This window comes from Lagopus muta, chromosome 12 (assembly GCF_023343835.1).
Source record: "Lagopus muta isolate bLagMut1 chromosome 12, bLagMut1 primary, whole genome shotgun sequence".
NCBI classification, from domain to species: Eukaryota; Metazoa; Chordata; class Aves; order Galliformes; family Phasianidae; genus Lagopus; species Lagopus muta.
The window spans coordinates 10,424,480-10,443,008 of NC_064444.1; the positions used below are offsets into that span (position 1 = coordinate 10,424,480).

Here is an 18,529-nt window from a genome sequence, read left to right on the forward strand (position 1 = left end):
AGTAACTTTGAAAGATAGCTTATACAGCCATACTATGTGCTCTTTTATTGCATGAGGGATTTCTAACAGTCAACAGAATTCCTTCCTGACGACCTGGAGAGAGTGTGATCTAACTCTTTCAAGTTAATCATGAACCACAGAGCAAGCACTGAGTAAACTGATAGCATAAATTGAAAGGTCACAGCCTGCATTGAGAGAAAGGCTGCAGTACTTCCCACTTGAAAGAGACATGACAAATCATTTTGCTCTCTGTCATAGAGGTATAGGTGACTGAGGGCAAGAGCATGCTCAATTAGAGCTGAGCAGAAAGGACAGGGTGCCTCAACACACAGCTCTCATGTCCTCTCCAGTTCTCTGCCTTTGGCAGGCAGTGAATGCAGTCTCAGCTTGTATCAAGGCTTGCATTCCCTCCCTCCCTCTGGCTGTGCTGCTTGAAGATGTTGGTGATGCAGCAGCTGTGGGATCCGTGGTGGTTTGACTTGCCTGTGCACCACTGTGCACTGGAAGAACCTTTGTGAGGAGTAGGTTGCAAATGTCTTTATTCTCCTGAAGCGTTCTCACTGGATATAGGGATTCCCAAGGCCTTGCATCCTGTGTAACATGGACGCATGCATGTGTTTGCTTGGCATGTGCTGGGGCCACAGAAAATGGAGCTCAGATGTATTAAAATCCAAAGTACACTAGAATTTAGTCATGCTAGCAGAATTTGTAAGTTAAAGAGAGTATGCCTGTATCGGGATGAAAAATAATGGAATTCATGATTCAGTGTGAGAAAACAGCAAAGGCTTAAAGCCAGGATGCATGTTTGTCTGTTCCCTCTTCATTATTTTGCCTGAACGATCTCTTTGTGCCAGGTATTGTTTGTCCTCCAATCACTAGAGCTACTCGTTTGAACAGGAATAAATATGTAGAAGCATATTCATGCTGTACACTTGAGGGCAGGTGAACACTAAATTTACCTCAAAGTGCTTTAAGTGTCAGATAAGATTAACCATCCACTAATCTGTCTAACAATTCACCAGAAGTTCTGCTTCCTGGCAGTGCTTTTGCATAACAGACAAGGCAACTCCTGTGCTGCCTGGTGTTTGGTTAGCAGAGGGCACTCTTGGGTGATGGAACCACTTACATGCAGTGGGCTGTTCCACACAACCTTTTTCATGATGAAGAGCAAACTCTGCCCAAGGAATCCCGCAGAAACAGCAGGAAGAGGTTTACAGAAGTTAATGGCCAGGTACTAATGTACCTCCTGTGTTAGATGGAGAAAATGGTGATGTGTGTCTTTTGAAGACCACAAATTTTACTACACTTTTTGCAGAAGTAAGGGTAAGAACAAACTGAAAATTTTGTTCACAATTAAAAAAAAAAAAAAAAAAAAAAAGGGAGAAAGAAGAGAGAAGTATTTTTTTTCTTGCATATAACAAGACTACTTAAGTATAGCAAGTTTTCCCAGGTGCTTCAGGAGCAGAGCTGTAATTCTTGATCTGAAGTAATATCCAAAAGAAATAAGCATGGCACAAGGGTTAACATGACTAGAAGAATGCCTGGATTTTGGAGAAGAAAAGGGACTCCCTGGTTTGAATAAACCTTAACACCTTGACAGGGAAGTCAAATCAATTAGATTTGCATGAGACACAACAAAGCATGTGTTTACTCAGAATTCTCTTCAGGTCCCAGGAGAAATCTGAATTGGAACCCATATTAAAAAAGCCATCTGGGAGTATCTCACACCAGACACCTTTGTGTGAGAAAATCTTTGCATTGTCCTAAGAAAAATCTCTCATCACAATTGACCTTGGTATCCAATTAATATCCTGGAAAAAAAGTTATCTCTGCCTGTTAAACTATAAGCAGGTGCTGGTAGTATTTTCTTAGCAGAGACTTCTTTTTAGATATGTTTGGATATATTACCTATAGATATATTTTAGTTATATTTTGGAGAAGCATAAAAGCTTGAATTTGGGGAGAAAATATTATCAGATATTGAAAAGAGCCATGGGCTACTTTAGAAATTGCAATAAGGCAAATCCCACTGCAAAATGCAGTGGCACAAAAATGCACAGACATGGAAGTTTGTGCTGCTCCAGATCAGCGAGGGAAACAAGCCCTGGTCTGTTGTCATTTTGCCAGAGATTGCTGGGTTCAGTGCAGTGAGGGCAGGGAAGGGAGGCAGCCTGCAGCCTTTGTCTGCCGCTGCGTGGGGAAGGCCTGGGGTCCTGTCATCTGCCGTCCAAGGGCTGTGCTATCCAGCCACGTCCTCCAGCTCCGGCACAGACAGATTTCCCACCCTGCATCCAAATAAAACGAAGTCAGCTTTTGACTCTGCAAAATGTCGATGAATTCTTCAGAGTAAATCAGCCCTGTCAGCCTGATGTGGAACTGTCACCTACTTGTGACATAATATAATATGAAATGATATTGAACAACATGCGTTTGGCACTAAATTGTTAGCGGGTTTTAGCTTTGACAGCAGCAAGTTTATTGCTTTAATCCCAAGGTCTTTTAACCCTCTTTGACATAAATTGAGGTTGGCTTTTGTGAGAAAACTCCACTTCACTCTCTCTTCCTTTACCTAAAACTGCTTTTAACAATTTATGCTCGTACATCAGACGCTCATTTTGAGTGACAAAAAGAAAAAAAGATCTATTAGAACAGAAGGAAAAAAGGGTCAATTTAGGTTAAGCAGTGTACGTCTCTTTTGGTAGGCATGTCACAGCTTTCTTCAGGTGAATATGAATTTTAAGTTGTAATATAGCGTATTGCTGTAGGAAAATAAAACAAATCTTTAACAAGAAGGGTGAGTAAATGCTGCAGGTGAAAGGCTGTTAATCTGCAACAAGACTATTCATCCATTTCTTGATGGACTTTAATATATTCCTCAGTCCATTTGAAACTTTTCTTAAAAGATCAAAGGATTTTCTCCTTTTTCCAGACACTGCAGAGAGTCTGCTTTTGTGAGGGTTGTATGCAGAAATACAGATTTATAGAAATGATAGTATGTATGCACACAGTTTTGCTGAAGCGTAGCTGGCTGATAGCACAGAATTTAATATTTCACTTCTTTTTGAGACATCTTGTTTAGTTTTATAAGTACAGATTGTCATCTGTGCTCTGATAATCTAGTCACAGAAATGCATCATATATGAACTCTAACAGCAATAACATGGGACACTTATCACCCATGTTTTTTATCCTCTATTACTATACAGTGCTTCTAGTGCTGTTTGAAATCATTTTTTAATTACATTTAAAGCTCAGCTGAATCTGCCCTTGAACTGTTAATAATGGAGAACGAGCACAATCTGCATCTTTGCAAAAATTTTTTTAAAATGTTTTCTTTGTTCTTGCATAGGAAAGAGTGTATTATTGATCTGCTTTCATTTTAACGAGAAGAGTATGGAAATATGAGTAAGAAAACTTGTGTTTCTTTCCAAGTGTGAGTATTTTTGAAGCTTTTATAAATTGCTCTTTTGTCTCTGCTAGCAATCGGACGCTTAATGATTTTTCTGTTTCTCTTATTTTGTGTAATCTTTGTTATTCATGTTATTGTGCTGTTATTATCTATCACTTGCTTATAGCAATTTTACTACCAGCCAGTGTTTAATATGTAAACCAATTATTCCATGAGCAACAAAACTGATGCAATCTGTTATTTGTGGATTTTATTCTTGTTCTCCTTATACCTTTCCCTGTGGTAGTAACATTTCCTCTGTGGTGTTCTGTGTACCTTCTACTCCAACACTTTCAACTTCCTCTTCAACCCGCTCTCCTCTCTTCCAACTTTTCTACCATAATAACTTCAGCTGACTACCAAATTTCCACTGTACCTCTCTCAGTTCTCCCTCATTGTCTTCTGTCCCCTCTCTGCTCTACTCCTGCAGGAGCTTGGCTCAGTGTCTCTCATCATCTTCCATTTCTGAGGTCAGTGGATGAGGGCTGATGAAGACTGTGCTCTTTTTCCTTTGTCCTTCCTCTTAGATGTCCTTTGGTTTGCATGCAGGACATACATAGCCGCTAAAATGCAAATCCTTGTTTCTCTAAAACAAAAGGCCGTAATTTCTTAGGCTTTGGTACTACAGAGTGATTGCACCAGAGATTAGTGCAGTGCCTCTGGTAGAAGTTCTCCAAGAGATCCTGTACCACCACTCACCACTCAGCAGAGAGCACAGGAGCTGGGCTATGCCAGCATTCCACTGACTCTTCAAGCATTTGGTACTGGCAGCCTTTGCAGTTTCCCTCCTTTGGTTACAGTTCTAAGTATAAATTTCATATCATCTCCAAATCCTGACAGAATGAAACTTGGGGAATTGGGAAAATGGGGTCAGTATATGAATTGTGCTCTTGTCCATGGCAATAAAAAGCACTATCACTGGGCATTCAGCAGCTGAACTACCCTCATGTTGTTTGTATTTTTATGGACACTGTTATAACTATAGTCAAGTATGATTTAACTTTAAAAGGGATGCTGTAACATTGTTCAAGTCCAGAACTGCCATAATCTTTTGTGGTAAATCTTTTGGATTTTATCTAGCTTTTATTTAATAAAAAACAAAAAGAAAAAAGAAAAGAAGAGAAGAGAAGAGAAGAGAAGAGAAGAGAAGAGAAGAGAAAAGAAGAGAAAAGAAGAGAAAAGAAGAGAAAAGAAGAGAAAAGGTGATGAAACAGTAATAGAATATAGAGAAGCTGCATTTTCAATTACTTGCCTACCCATCTTTTTTATTTAGATTCGTATATGTGCAAACATTTTTGAGTGTGCTGGTCTGATATCTGGTAAGTTGCATCAAATGAGCATCTCATATAAAATGCACAGATCATGTTGTAATCTAATTCCTTCAAATGCTACACATATATATTTTGAAGTTTTTGTTGCTTACGCATTTCAGTAGCATGATTACATTCTAACTATCATGAATGTGCAAGTTGCATTTGCTTTTAAAAACTGATTCACAATAATTAAGGCTACTTCTGTTTTTAACCACTAAATATATTCAAAATCAATATCTTATTTTTATTCTAGATGCTCTTGTGGTCCAGAGCAGAAGATGAAAGCTGGTTGGGCTTTGTTACTAATGCGGTATGAGGCCTTAGCTGACTTGCTTAGTTTTTCTCAATCTTTTTGTTTATCTGTAATTTTGTGTCTCTTGTTTGGATTATTTCATTTGTAAAAAAGCTTTAGATACTTGTGTGGAAATTGCTGTATAAGCTTTATTTGCTATTTGGTCTCAAAGTGGACATTTGCTGTCGCTGTCATAAGAGTAACACATTTAATGGTTTTATAAATAATCCACGTTGCTGGATAATTGGGGATAGCTGTGCAATTAAATAATTTGGCTCAGCACAGATACAATCTTGTAGATAAAATGTTTAATCAGGATCTCAAAAGTTTTATAATGCAGCACAGAGAGCGTAATCGCTACTATAAACATACCCTGACTCCCCATTTCTCAGTGTTTCTGTCTTGGAAAAAAACCTGCAAGCAAGAGTAAAAGATTCTTCATTCCTTCAAGGCATTCCCTGAGGGCTTGCCTGCCCTAAATAATTATACAGCTTTAAAACAGTTGTCAGCTACCGCTGGCAGGACTGCTACCTCTCACGACAGCATCAGGAATGTTGTGATAGCGGCTGCTCGTCTCCAAGCCATGGCTTTGGAGGGGTGACTCTATGAGAGGTCTGAGATGTCTTGTTGCATGAATGGGAGTTTCAGGCTCCTTGTGGTTGATAACAACATCTTCAAAATGTAAATTGTAAAGAATCCAACTTCCAGGAGAGTACATCCTCCCTCTCCATGCAGACACAGTATTTATTACTTCTAGAAATCCGTAGCATTTTTAAGCCAAATCTCTCAATTTAAGTGTGGATAAGTACTGCTTGGTTGAGTCACTGTTGTTCACTGTTGACCATTTGGAAGCAGATTGTTGCTGCACCTGGTCATAGTGCTAGAGGAAAGTGTCACAAGAGCCGTTCTTCATCTGTCTTCTACTTGCTTTGCTAATATGGCAGCAAGAATGGCTGCTGCCCATTGCCGCCCACTGTTCTGTGCTGTTCTTGTCTGCAACCAGCACAAACAGACTGGTGCTGGAGGGGATCGAGGTGATCTGACTCTGCCCTACTCCTGAAGGGTCTCTTGTTCTTTTATTCAGCGATGTCTGTATGATTACAAGTGTGACTTTATATAGGATCTGTTTTAAATCTGTAGCAGCCAATATGGGAAACCATAACTCCATTTACATATATATCCTGGGTACAGGTAGGGCTGGCTAATGTGGACATATAACTGATAAGAACTGTCAAGAATTGATGCTGAATTATCCAAATTAAAGTATATTTGTGAATGGTTTAGTTAAACAGCTATAGTTTAGAAGAATTTAAAAAGGAAAAAAAAAAAACCAACACAAAACATTGGCCTTGTCTTTTGGTAACATCCAGGTCATCTCTGATTCCTTCTTTTCCAGCTGCTTCAGTATTACTGCATAACTCAGGAGGAGGAAAACAAAAAGACCTATGAAATAAAAATGGCAAATTGTTCTTGCTGTTTTCTTTCACTGGGCAGCCTTTCGGCAGTGCATCTTTTACTTTGAGGCCGTGTAGAGAGAGTATATGCTTGAAATTTAAGTTCAGCCTCTCACTTGTATTTCCTATCTCTTCTTTACGTAGCTGAGCTGGAATATTTTCCTGCTGCTACTGATAGCAGGCTTATGGAAAGGTACTTCAATATTTGATTCAAGGGAATCGTCTTACCTCATTTTTGTCCTGGAGTTTTATTCCATATAATATTTATCCTGGAAACTAAGGCATGTTTTTTAGACAAGTTCAAGTAGGTAGATTACTGAACCTGGTTTATGTAAATAAATTAGTTTTCAGAGTGGGAGGTGGTTGTGGAGAGTAATTGTTGCTTTTATTCCTAGTTCAGGAATTAGTCTTTACAGAAAACTTCAGGATGAAAAATTAATTTACTCATTTAATTCCAAGATAAAGGTGAAAATTTTCTTTTGTGTCATCTCTCTCCCTTTCTTTGATGGCATTGTCATCAATAATCCCACCTCTAACTGGACCACAGGACCTCTGGTAGGCTAGAGACATTTAAGTTGAAGAGGCTTCAGGATGTAGCCTTTAATGGGAAGAAGGATATATTGCATCTTCCCATACTCCGCTGAACCAGAGCTTCTGGCACTGCTGGGATTGATTATGTTTGCACAGCGTTACTGTGGTGCAGTTTGGATATATGACACTGTGTGTAGGACCAGAATGGCCATGCTCCTAAAGAGCCTGTTAAATAACTACATAATTAATCATTCCTTGGATTAGAAATGAGACAGAACAAAGAGAGATTTTTCTCTTTAGCTTTTTTCTTTGGCTCATGGCTTATCTGGTCAGAACCTGGGTAGCAGCCAAATAGGTGGAATCTGGTCCTAGGCTAAGTGTCTCTGCTCTGAAGATGGGAGCAAATGACTTCTTATACAGCCTTGCTTTCACTGTGGAGAAGTGCCAGGGAGTAGCTAGCTTATCAGAGTTGTTCTGCATACAATGTAAATTTACTGTAAGGTTTTTCAAAATTCTTAAAGCTTTGTTATTTATTATTTTTAATTTTTATATACTTTCTATATAATTGAATTATTTTATATATTGATTTATATATATACCTAAAGTATGTTTATGAATGCTCTATTTTTTTATGTCAAAGAACACAGTCATTAGTACTGTAATACGATCTAAAAATGATACCAGAGCTGATAAACAACAAAGAAAGTAGGATGAAAAAGTGTGACAAGAAAGGAGGAGATAGAAGTATTAAAAAGTATTGTAGATAGAGAACTGTTGACTGCTACTCCTGTAAATATTTCAAAATATAGATCCAATGTTTTATGGGTCACTAAAACTACTGTAAATACACCAGCTGAATCCCAAATACATCATTCTCAATTCCCAGCAAAGACAGTACAGTGCGGCTATAATACACCCTTCATCATCCCTTGCAGACTTGGATTTAGCCTCAGAGCAAGATGACTGCAGATAGAGTATTTAACCATGGGGAAATAAAAAGTAGAAAAGGATAAGAAACCCAAGCCTGTACCCAAGCTTTCTAGTGTCTAGTATAGTAAAGCATTTGATCACTGGGATCTTGAACTTTTTCTTGTACATTGTAAAAAACTGATGGACCTTCTCCAAATAGTTTGGAAGCTAATTTTCTGCCCTATGCTTTGTGCAAATTCAGAAGAAATTATTCTGAGTGTTCACAGTGTATGGACTTACTGGGTCTGTTTCATTGAGTCCATATGGTACTTTAAGGTATTACAGATCTTTCCATATTCATTCTTGGAAGGAAAGCTGCAAACACCAATGGATCCCACCTCTTAGTGGGTTCATTGCATGAGGGTTGCTGTAGTGCAGTGATGAAATACAAGTCGTATATCTGTTCTGTGGGAAGGAAGGACAATGTTCCTGACGTATTACAGTCAGGACTATGCTTAATCTTTAGCTTTTCTATGCCTACATATATATTTTTCTTCTTTATATCAGTCTTTGTCTTTTGTTATCGTTACAATTTTGTCTTTGAGTTCTGAGCTTTTGACTTGATTCTGGTTGGATTCTAGAGGGATACTCTTACGCTACATGCTATTCTGTGTTTGCCAGCCTGAGCAATACATAATTCTGGGAATGTGACGAGTGAACTTTAAGTATAGCCTCTAATAGCACTTAAAATAATGAAGACACACACAAACAAAAGTTTACCAAGAGCAAAATGAGCCAAAAAATATTCTGGTGTTAGAAATTAATTTTCCGAGACTGCAGTTAGGGTACAGACTCTTATACTGCATGGGTCCTTCAGATTGAGTCTAAAAAGATTTCTCCTGTATTCAAGATAACTCTCCCATATCTTTTCTCAGCTCCTACAGTGAACAAAGATGTTGGTTCACAAAAGGCTATTTGATCAAGCAGAACAAATAATGCCTGAAAATGTGCAACTGCTCATTTCCTAAACCTCTCCTGACTTCCCCATCTCCACTCCACAGAGCCAGTGTCTTTTGTCAGTGTTAGCAATAACAACTTTTGTTAAGGTTTTGTTGAAGGTTAAACACTCATTACTCTGCCCCACTTAGACTAGCTGTGCCCATCTCCAAAATGATTGGCTCTGACTCATAGGTATTTATACATTTTTGTCTTAAATCTCAGCAAGAAAAAAGTTTACTTACCTCTGCTGGTTTTCCATGTTTCCTGACTAAGCATGGGCTTTTCTATGGTTTCAGCCTTCAAGTTCAACAAACTGGCTGTGCCATCAGTCAGTTCCTGTAGGGGAATAGAGGGGGAGGAGGCAAGCAGGGGCTGGGGAGAGTAAGCAGAGAGGCTGTTGTCTTCTGTTTTCCTGCAGGGTTTGTCTAACAGCTAACAGGATTAATGAAACACCTGGCATAGATGCAATTAAGTATTTTGCTGCTGAGGCTGAAAACTACATAATGAAAAAGTTAAATACAGAAGGAAAAAGCCTCAACTTCTGTGACACGGTTTTGTCATCAGAGAATCCTATTGCCCAATTATGATCATGATATTTTATATCAAGTAATGTTCAAGACTTTTTTATCTATATCAGAGTATTCAGACATGGCCTTTACAGAACTGTTACTACTTTTGCAGTACAAGAATACATTTTTTTTTATAATTACGAAGGATTTGCACTGAGGCAGATGGACGCTTTCAGCGTATGGAGAGATCCAGAGACATAATGCGAGGGGCTGGTGATTAACATCACTTATGCTGTGCTGTTATATGACTTGATGCCCATCTTCCCCTAGTTATAAAAACACAGAGAGGATTTCTGACTATACTATTGCTTTGAAGATCACTACCAAGATAACAAAGTACAGAAAGGAATATTTGAGTGCATTTGATTTTTTTTTTTTTTTTCCCCAAAATTTTATTTATTTCTTAAGGGTAAGCATAGATTCAAACAATTAATCTGTGCTAAAAGCTTAGAAAAAAACTACTGTTGTGCAATTGTTAGCAATTATAGAGACAGCAAAGCAGCAAAAGCTATGAATGATAGATTAATTTGGGGATAGAAATGGGAAATACTATTCTAAAAGCAACATTTCATCAGAGGTTAAGAAACATTCTTTCTGTTTTGTGGGCATGTTTCTGCAGGTGGACATAATTATGTATTTTTTTTTTAGCAAATTACTATTAAAATGACTGAAGAACAGCAGCGTATTGAAAGTGGTGCAGTCTAGAGGAAAAAGGTGTTTGTAGCTGTTTTTTCTGTTTACAAAGTTTCTCTAGGGTCAGGTCAAGGTAAATGGAACAAAACCTCAGTTGAAAGGGTTTTTCTTTGATAAACTGCATTGAACCAGAATAGAGGGGCACATCAGCCCTAAATGCAGCTGATGAGTAAAGGTTGCAAGAGCAAAAGATATACCCCAGTGCTTCTGGGCATAGTCCTTGGAGATTTATTCTTTGTGGGGTGAGGGAGTTACTTCAGAGGCTTCCTGAGGTGCTTCATAGCCCCCTGTGTGTCCCACCTGTCAGTGGGACAGATATGCAGATCTACCTCAGCACTAGAAGGGAGGAAAGCCTCCCAGACTTTAATTGTCATGTCCCATGGCACAGACACAACTGTCTTTGCTCCCAGGGGCCCAGCAAGTCTGGCCCAGGGGCACAGGGTTTGTCATTTGATAATCACTAAAACTGAGATGAACAGAATTCACATGGTAATTCTGTAAAAATGCCATGTGTAATTCTGTCCTGTAGTACTTTTTGTTTGGCTCAACACAAAATATTTTGTCTTTTCAAAACTGCAAAGTGAAGAATTGTTATTAGATCTAAGTATTACTTAAACATTTAATAATAATTCTATGACAACTATCATTCTGTGAGAATTCTCTGTGTTAACTTGCAGCTAATATTGCAGTTTTTCTGGCAAAATGTACAACAAAGGCTATTCTTGTGTTTAAAAATGCAATATATTTGGACAATGTGCTGTCCAGGCACTGTGTGCTGTTATTGTATGTCATCATGTCTACTGGGAAACCTGACATTAAAACATATCCTTGGTTCTCACTTAAGCCAATTTTATAGGGCAGAAAAAGAAAAGACAACATTTTGCAATGAAAGCACCTTCTCCCATCTGGCAAAATGGCTTTCTGGACTCTATTGTGGCTCATTGTCTAAAAATAGGATGAAGACAAATTGTTATCATTTGCGAAAGCCCATGACAATAATGATAAATGAACAAATTTTTTTGCCCTCTGAAGTCATTGCTTAAGGCTTTCTCTGGGATCAACAATGTTAAACTGGTAAACTTGCCTCATCTGCATCAGCAGAAGGTTTACAAATGGCTTTGTAAACAATTTTAGCCAGAGCGTTAATCTCTTCTACAGAAGTAGGGCTTGCATGATCTATGATTGATTTGCAATTTAAAATGACACTGAAACCCCTGAAACAGATATGAAAGAAACTTTCAGTGAATAATGCTTTAGTTGACAAGAAAAGATAAGGCACATCTTTCATCTGATAGTGGGCTGTTTTTGATAAATATTGTTCATAATGGAGAATTTTGGAATCACTAATGTGTGGATAGAACATTACTACTTTTTGACTGGAACCTCAGAAACAGTTTTCTTCAGCAGCAATCTAGTTAGGGGAGAAAACTTAGTATGATAATGGGTCTTGCTTAAAAATTATCCAATAGATTTCCCTATTATTTAGGTCACAAGTTCAAATTTAAAAAAGTGAAGACCCAAAAGCTAGCAATTGATCGGTATTTTTGAGTCTGTGTAAATAGGTACATGAAGACATATTTCTTTTTCTTCTTTTTCATTACGCAAAAAATGTCAACATGTATTGTATATTTAAAATTAATAATTAAACAAAAATGGAGTTCTCACTCAGAAACTTAAGATAGCTGTCAATTCCTCCAGGAGACCTCTTAGCTTCGAAAAGTAAATATCCCCAGGATATTGTACATGTATATGCTCCAGGAGAGACAGCAATTAGCTTGTATTATAAGGTGATGTTCTCTATAGTTGTGAGCTCTGGTTCCTAAATCACCATATACTGGGCTGATGGTATCCATCTCAGGTTGTCCAATGAATTTCATGGCTGCTCTTTGGCTCGCAGTGGAATTGGACAGGTTGTCTCTGTAAAATATTTCTGTGGTTGAAATTCTGCACATGAAGTGTTAAATGATAAAAATCCAGTGAGTGCTTGTGGAACAGCTGCTTGTTCTTTAGGAACTGAGATGAGATTATGAAGTTGTTTCACCAGAGTAACCGAACACTGTATAACTACCTTCAGCACTGTGAAGAACATGTATGGGTTGAATTATTATTTGATGCCGCCTTGTGTGCACTTCTGTTGTTGTTTTTAAAGAAAGTTATTTTGTGGCCTCATTTCATTTAAAAAAACAAAAAATAAACAAACAAACAAAAGAAAGAGCAGTGTTCAGTATGGAAAAATACAAACAACCCCCACCTGAACTATCACAATTCCCACTTACTAATGGTAATTCAAGTATCGGAGAAAAAGAAAGCAAAAGCTCATTGGGAAGAGAAGAAGCATTTTTTGATCTGGAGGTAGTGCCAATAAGCAAGAGTTAAGGTAGGTTGCAGGAATGCTGCTGGGGAGCTGCTCTTGCTTATGCTAAAAACGCCCTTTGCATACAAAGATCTCCAGAACATCAGGGCTGCTTTGCCTTGGTCAGCTTGTTTTCTCCTTAACGCCAATGCGCCACTGTGAGTGGATAAGCAGCTGCTGCTTTGAGGTGAAAGGTGCAAGACAGAATGCAACAAAACTCCTTTCAGAGGAAATTTCTTTTCAGCCTCTTGTGGACCAGACCCGCACAAGGAGGATGTAAGGCTTCTGTGGCTTGATTGATTTAAGGTAGAAGAGGTCAGTCAGATGCAGGAGGCACAGCACTGGATTTTTTCAGATAAACAGAGCCTGTAATTGCAAGCCAGTTTCCCAAGTTTAAGATTTCTTGAAGATTTAAAATTGACAAGAAAACAGCTATCAGTATGTTCTCCCACTATTTAACAAAAGCTACAGCATTTGAGTATGTTCTCATAACTGTGTAAACACCAGTAAAGATGATTGGGAAGGACAGAGTACAAAGGTGGCTTTCTAAGTACCCTTTACATTACTGGGGGGGAATAAAAAACCAAAAACACCCTCAAAAACTCTCAGAACTTTTGTACAGACAAGTCTCTGCTTTAATAGGCATAACGTATAAATTGCTTTGATAACCATATTCCTCCACCACCTTTATATTTTGAAGTATTCAATCTAGCTTTAATTTTATTAATGTATTTCTTTTATCTTTCATCTGAATAGTGTTCTGTATGTAAAGTGACCAAATGTGATTAATGATGAATAGATTAAGATGGGACAGGGTGTTTGAAAAATGACTTAAGTAGTGCATGTAAGTCACTGGCTATAGTCCCAAAATGCAAATTCTGGTTAAGTTAATGACTGGAAAATCATGATGGCATTACTGTATGAGTTCTGCATTATTTAAAATTGCTTTATAAACAATAAATAATTAGCATTTTACATTGAGACTCATTAATATTATCACACAATTATTTCTATTGGCATTATTATTTTAGAGTTGGAAGTACAAATATAATGGCTTTGTAGAATTCTAATGATTGTTTTTTGCTGTCCAGAGTTTGAAGGTTGAGCCTTGCATATGGCATACTGAAGTTCGTGTCCTGTTAAAGGTTGGTGCTTTATTGAAATATCTGGAAGAATACTGTTTGCAAAGGGCATTCCCTGTCTTTATATGAAGATTCTGAGAACATCCTTCAGGATGAGATTTCAGGAAGGGGAAATTAGTTAATACGTTCACTCCTGCCTAACAAATGAGTATTATCAGCAACATGGGTGCACACTTCCACTTATCCTTTTTGTAGTTGGAGAGCTTTTTGAAAAATAAATTAATAATGCATACTAAATTATGTCTGCAAGAGACTTTTATATATGTATTGCTGACTTCTAGACTGATTAGATTTACATGTTTTTAAAAATGTTTCGTTGTGGGTTTTTTTTTTTCCTTACACATCCATAATGCCTTTATAGAACACACTGCATGGTAGAAAAATGTAATCTTGATTTCATCTGAATACCTGGAAGGAGTGTTTCCCCCCCATTAATATGTAGACGTGTTCAACTAGTATTTGTGTTATTTTTCCTGAAAAGAGCCAGCTCTCTTGAATTACCCAGCACAAGCGTATGCCTTAGGACGTGAAATTCAGCAAAGTAGGTGTCCTATTATCATAATTTGAAAGAGGTCCACTTAATAATAGCCTGTACTAAACAAGAATCTGCCAACTATTCAGCAAAGTCTGTTTTTCAGCAGAGTAAACCATATGTTTTAAATGCAGCTAAAAATGGTTGTGGCACGCTGTTTCCTTCCACCTCAGCCTGCAGTGTATTACTTAGATTTGCAAGGCATAGCCACCACTAGTACTTAACACTGCTGAAAGTGCCACCCTTCAAGGTTTTTTTAACCGCAAAGAAAAGAGAAATATAGTAGCATCGATTGTTAAATCCTGGTGCTTGTTACTCACTGCCCGCACGCGGAACATCATGCCTTTGTAGCAGTGAGGAGAGTTGGTATTTATCAGGGTTCAGAGCTAGTTCAGCCACACACTTGACAAATTATTTGTGGAATTGTTGTATTCACAGTCACTTAAATAAGAATCTGTCAACACAAGGCTGTGCTTTGTTGCAGCAGGTCTCACAGTTTTTCCTGCGCACTCAAAGAATGATGGATTGGAGGTAATGCAAATTCACTACCATTTTATATGCTGGTGCCTTCTTCATAGACAGGAAACATAGCTCAGTATCATCTTGTAAAATGCCTTAACTGTAAAGGCCTAGTTCAGTGCTGAAAGTGCTTTTTAAAAATGGTGTGTTGGAAGAGGGAAATGTAATTCAAATATTTTCCTCACGTCTCATTTTAAAGACTGTTTCTTGGAGCAGGTGTGCACTCAGATTTTCCCAGGCTGAAGAGGACATATGCTTATCTCTGCTTGGTAATTAACACAAATTGATAAATACAATTATTAGATTTTACTGCAACTTAAAAGTTAATACTGCTTAACAAGATATTAAATTTGAAGAGCTCACAGAGCAGAAAAAACGTGACTGTTAAGTAAGTTAGTCGGTGTTGTTTATAGGAATTTTTTTTGCAAATGCATTTGTCCAGCCAGCAACAAAGTCTTAATACTCTATAACCAATACCAACAATTATAGTCAAAGGTAAAAAGCGATGACCCTTTGCCAGAATGAAGCTTACAATTATAAATATGAAGTGCATCTCTGCTAGTTTTGCCCTTTTAAGGAACTGAATAAAAATGGAATGCTTTGCCCAGAAACAAAGCCTTGAACTTCTGGGCTTCTTTCCCCACCCCACTGCCAATCTCTGCCAGGCTGGGGACAGCATGGGCAGCCCTGGGGATTGGGAGCAGCCAGACCTTGGGGTGTCAGAATGAATGAGGAGAAATAATAACATGTGCTGGAAATGGCTCGTCTGGAAATTTCTCAGTGCAGTTGAATAAATGGAGTTGCAGCCTATTTAAGCTATATCTCTGTGTCATTTTCACATTTTTTTTCTTTTTCTTCAGGAAAATTGATCTTTCTGCACTACGAAGAAGCCTGTCTGTGCAGGAGAGGGCTTTCTCAGAGGCTGGTTTCGATGGTAAGGAAGGAGCTTGCCACGCATAAAGGACTACCACTAATCTGACTTTGTGCTTCCTCAAGTTCAGGGGGCATTTATTTGGTCTTGCACGATAATGAGAGAATTTCATGAAGAGTATACAGAATTTTTTTGAGAGAACAAACATATGGCAAATATTTTCCTTAGATTACTGCCCCAATAGGAGTTCCCTATCAGTGCAGTATTAAAACCTTTGTGAATTATAATAGGCAGTGGTGAAGTCAACGAGTGTGGATTTTAACCCCAGATACTCTGGACCTTAAGCTTTCAACTTGATCTGTGCAGGCACTAGAAAGTGCCCCCAAAAGCATAGCCCTATGGTGTAAGGGTGTAGCTGGCATGCATGCTGCTTCTAACATTGTTGTTGAGCACCGATGCTCTATCTGCACTAAGAGCACTACTGCTTGGTAGTCCACTTTTTTGTTGGCCAAATGAAAAGAAATAGTTTGAAAAAAAGCACTGTCTTCTATGAATGTATGCTGCCTGGCCTCTCTTTGTTCGCTTTACGACCAGCATGCAGCGGCCTGCTCTGATATTTTAAGGTGTCTTTTTATGGAGAGCCATTAAACAACAGTAATTCGCATGCCAGGTTTGTGCTGTAGGTGGATGGGCACTCTGTGGGCAGCAGCCGCTCACTCAGTACCATGACCAGCCTGGCAGCCATGTATTGCTACAAACAGCTGTCTGCAGACATTTCATTGCCCTTATTTTATCAAAGAATGGCTGTAATACAGCACTGCGTATAAACTAACCTGTTCTTGATAGAGTCCTCATGTCCTCCTGTACCCATCTACCTTCAGTGGTGACTTGGCAGTGCAGCAGCTTGTGCTGGCACTGTAACAGAAGCTGAAGGGACTAATGCTTTCACTGAAGTGGTTATTTGGGGTGATGTGACTACAGATACCACTGTCCTCTTGGAGAGCTCGATCATGGTGCCTTCGCTATGTTGGCTCTCTCCAGTCTTGTAGGGATGCATCTGTCTGGCCAAGCTCCTGCAAGGCCTGCGCTCTTATAGGGTACTCAGACTTTTATAATATTTTCCCTTGCAATGTTTCAAAGTGTTTGGAAGCTCAGCATGATTTCAAAGACTGCAGATTGACTTACAGTATGGGATATAGTATTTTCACTTGCATCTAAAAAGGCTGTTTTGAAGCCAAAAATTAAATCGCCAAGAAAACACACATGGTTCACAACACAGCTCTTTGATAACATTAAAAGTATATGTAATATTTTGAAATCACTGGCCAATTATTTCTAATAGTTTTATGATAATTTATGTAGAGAATCTATCTGTTGGATGTGTTCCTGCTTTGGTCTAACTGTATTTTTGAACACTCTGTCAAACATCCCCATTTGGCACCTATTTTGTTTCACTGAATTTCCTTAGTTTGTCCAGATCTCTTGCCAGTGTGTTTGTGGAACATATTTTGACAGCTTTGCCACCAAATTTGTTACTTCTTGCATTTGGAATGGGTATGAAATCACAGATATTAATGTGTGTTTCCTTTTGGTATAGACTCAAGTGGACAATATGTTTATCTTCTTGGATGGTGAATATAATAAGCTGAAGTGAATATAAGAAGGTGAGTAAAGTTTTGTTCTTTTTTATTTCAAATGTCATTAAAGGCTGTTATGGATGTTTTGGTTTTTATATTTACGGCTGATAACACTGTTAAGCAGAATATCCTTGTATTTTAGTTGTGATCCTACACGCCTTACTTACCCAAACTTTATGATAACAAGAGCAGCTCATACGTGAGGTTTGTAGGTCCTCCCTCACTACATGCTTGTTCCCTCACACACAGATACATATAATTTTATTTCAATATGCTTGAGTTAACTAGCTATTGAATTTCAATTTGTTGTGCTCATTTATAAAATAGTCTTCCTATTGAGTTTGTTAGAGCTGAATGAAAATAGTGTGTTTAAGGCTGCTCATGGTCTTTTCCATCATGTTTTCCTTAATGTGGAATTCTGAGATTAAAAGAAATTACAAAATAATGCTTGTGGAAATATAGAAGTCAGTTTTGTGGCTATGTGGCAGTGGTCACAATGGCAGCTATGGGGCTGGCCTGCCCTGTTAACATCCTCAGAACTCATGCTGGTCTGTAATGTGTTCAGCCCACAAGCCCCTGCTATTCCCTCGGAGTCAGTGCATCGCACAGCCCTGCACTGCCTTGTTTTCCATGCCATGCACAGCACAGGGTGAGCGCTCTGCCCTCACAGCCCTGATTTCTCTGGGGAGCTGATTGCTGATGACCTGGCTTTGGGGCCCAGAGCTGATTGTCTGCTGCCCAACTGTTGGCAGCTGGCCTTTCAGCCGTTAACCTCTCTGGGTATGGTTAGACCTAGGGTAGACATCCTGAATCTGAAGGAGTGAGTAGAACTTGCATGCCATTTTTAAAATATTGTGCAGTAAATAGGCTGGGAAGTTTTAACAAATGACCTACCTCTGACAGCAGAAGCTAAATGCAATGCAGAGAATATGTATTTTAGATTTCAATTTAAATAAGGCTTGGAGGTGGATATAGCTCCTGGTTACTTTTGCTCTGTTGCAGATAGCATAGTAGTTGGAAATAGTTTTGGTGACCATAATGGTAAGCTATTCTTTGGAGTGCTGTGAGTACTTGGTGACAGCTCTTTATCTGAAACACCACATCCTACCAGGAATACCAGCAAAACTGTTCTTACTTCTGAGGACTCCTTTTGTGGCCACTTTGAAGAATCCTTTAAGAGATGATGTTCAGTTGGCACAGAGCTTTTTGATTCTTACTGCTGGCAGATGAGTTGTTTACTGTGCTGTACAATATGTATCAAGTAGGA

The 18,529-nt window shown here is 38.5% G+C and overlaps 1 long non-coding RNA gene across 1 annotated transcript in view; it reads left to right on the plus strand.

The window, feature by feature from the left end:
- The window catches only part of LOC125699394 (uncharacterized), a 323,127-nt gene that overhangs the window by 221,568 nt on the left and 83,030 nt on the right, over window positions 1-18,529 (plus strand). Inside the window, exons 6-11 of the long non-coding RNA XR_007379529.1 lie at window positions 3,350-3,433; window positions 4,529-4,650; window positions 5,015-5,071; window positions 13,653-13,706; window positions 15,615-15,688; window positions 17,223-17,289. This is a non-coding gene — a long non-coding RNA (uncharacterized LOC125699394). The remainder of the gene's footprint in view (window positions 1-3,349; window positions 3,434-4,528; window positions 4,651-5,014; window positions 5,072-13,652; window positions 13,707-15,614; window positions 15,689-17,222; window positions 17,290-18,529) is intronic.